This window comes from Conger conger, chromosome 3 (assembly GCF_963514075.1).
Source record: "Conger conger chromosome 3, fConCon1.1, whole genome shotgun sequence".
Classification (NCBI taxonomy): Eukaryota; Metazoa; Chordata; class Actinopteri; order Anguilliformes; family Congridae; genus Conger; species Conger conger.
Window position 1 is genome coordinate 80,141,928 of NC_083762.1, and position 2,500 is coordinate 80,144,427.

The 2,500-nt window shown below is 43.9% G+C and overlaps 1 protein-coding gene across 1 annotated transcript in view; it reads left to right on the forward strand.

The window, feature by feature from the left end:
• The window catches only part of LOC133123316 (protein boule-like), a 20,901-nt gene that overhangs the window by 16,774 nt on the left and 1,627 nt on the right, over positions 1-2,500 (forward strand). The window contains exon 11 of the mRNA XM_061233674.1: positions 1-2,500. This exon is cut by the window's left edge and continues 686 nt beyond it; it is cut by the window's right edge and continues 1,627 nt beyond it. The gene's annotated coding sequence lies outside the window, so the exon portion shown is untranslated.

Genomic DNA, 2,500 nt, shown 5'->3' on the forward strand with positions numbered 1-2,500 from the left:
GCCAAATGCACTGAATGTTGTACCAACGCCACCTAGAGGCGGTCTTGTGTAAAGACTCTCTCTCTGCCACTCTTAAAACCTGATTGCCTCTGTCCAACTCCAGTCTTTATGTTTAGTTCCCTTTTGTTCAGAAGACAATTTCTTTCACTTTTGTATTTATATTTTAGAGTAGGAGTGTATAAGATAAATTTGATTTCATGCCAATATTTTAGATTTTCTTCGTAGAAGCAATTTGTCTTTTATTTAAAAAAAAATGAGACACGGACGTGTCTCTTACCTTTTCCCATTTTTATTTCAAAGATGACCTACTGTAAAAAGGGATTGTTTACTTTTAAAAAGGCTTTTTGGTAGAAATTGCAGCATTGCCCCCTTTTGGGCGGCTGCAGTCAGACCAACGCCTGAGAAACTGACCCACCACAGTACAGCGCCATCCTTACCCTCAGTTCACAGTGCCAACACCAGGGGGCGCCGTTTTCTTATTTATTGCCTTGAGGGTGAAAAGCAGACTATGAGAACTGAAAACACGTGTGAACTTGCAGAGTGTGTGTGTGTGTGTGTGTGTGTGAGAGAGTGTGAGAGGAATGTGTGTGCGTGAGAGAGAGAGGAATTTGTGTGTGTGAGCGGAATGGTGTGTGAGAGAGAGCAATGTGTGTGAGAAAGAGGAGTGTGTGTGAGAGAGAGAGAGAGGAATGTGTGTGTGTGTGTGTGTGTGTGCAAGGACACCTGTTTCCCCCACAGCAGTGACAGCTCTTAAGCTGGCAGGCCTGGCTCTCTCCCTGTGGGCCCGTGCTGTAGATCCAGGCCCTTACAACACCCTGTCTACCGCATGCTAATCCCAGTTTACTCCTCATCTGAAAAACTGCGACTCCCATAATCCCTGGTTATGACTGCGGAATGGTTCTCTTCTTCTGTGGTACCAGGTTAGCTCCCTCTCACGCCTCTGTGGAGTGTATCGTGTAGTCCTCCCGTCACAGAGGGGTTGGTGAGGATTTCTCCCATCTCTTGCCCATCAGACTGCCCCCCCGAAACTTAACCTAGTCAAGCTCGTTATTGATCCTCGACTAACTACTTAGCCTGTCAGACTGTACCAGGATTGATCCTCAGATCCTCTTAATTAAGCTCCCGTTCATGATGTTAGCATTTAAAAACAAGACCAGAGCACTTTTCTAAAAAAAAAAAATCTCCCGCACCTGGTCTCGTGATTTTATTTTATTTTTCGATCAGATAAACGTTCTTTCACGGCCGGTTTTTGGAGGCACCTCGCTGGCCAGAACGCCCCTCCGTGTCGCCATGGCGATTGTAGCCACATCACTGCCGTTGTCGCGGGGACCGTCCGGACTGGAGCGGGCCTGGAACGCAGCGTCAGAACGGACGCCGGCCTTCTCTCAGGCGCGCGCGTGTGTGAATGAACTGTCCGCTCGTTTTCGGTCTGCTCCCTGCTCTTCGCGTGTCGGCAGACACCGAGTGATTGCCCAGGTATTTCACGTTCCAGGTGCGTTTCCACACTCCGGCAGATTAACGTCTCGGACTCTTCCAAGAGTCTTTGAATTTGAGCTCATGACTGAAAAACGCCGCTCCCAAAGTCACGCCGTTTTTTTGTAATCGCCCCATCCGAAGTGCTCTGCTCTCCTTCTCCAGCATGAAAAAGGCACCGAGTGTTACTCTGAAATTCACATGTTTTTTTTTGTATGCGATTTGTACATAATTGCTATGTGAGACGTGTTAACGTAGACGTAGGGTCGTACGGACGATAATACGGATATTTCCGATGCTGAAGAGGATACAAATAACAAGGGAATCTGCAGACCAAAGTCACTCGCTCTTTCTCTCATTTTTGGAAGCGAGGGACAGGGTCAAATGACAAAAAGTGACCGTAAGTCAACCTTCTCATTTGAGCCTCTTTGAAGACGGTAGCCTTTGTGATTTCCCCTTTCGTTTATTTGTACTATTTGGTTCACGGTTTTGAATGTGTATTTTATTTGTGAGAGAAAATTATTGTGATTTTTTTTGGTTTTGTTTTGTTTACATATTTAGGTTTCATTTTGACCTCGTAAGTAACACTCTCTGTGGCATAAGCTAGCGCATAACCTTAAGTTATGTAATATTGATGTAATATTCACAGAATTCATTGTAACAGAGAAGGTTGTGTGTGATTAAGAAATTGTCTGTCTCTTTATTTTTTGGAAACTTATGAACGTCTACCGAAGGGGTTATAGTAGTTCATTCATTCAAACGGGTTCTGCACCTACTGTTTCATCTTTAGTGATTTGGGTTTTACACATCAGGACTTACTTTTCTTAAAGCAATTTGATCAGAGAATTGAGGAATGATTTTTTTTACTGAATCTGTCACACAACATGCATGTATCACACAGCAAAAGCATAGCTAAGTGTGGTTTATGGTTTATGGAACTTCATTTTTTCTCAGTAAAGATCACACTTATTATATTGGTAACGCATGAAGCAAAAATGTGAGAGAATTTGACAGTTCATATTTCAAC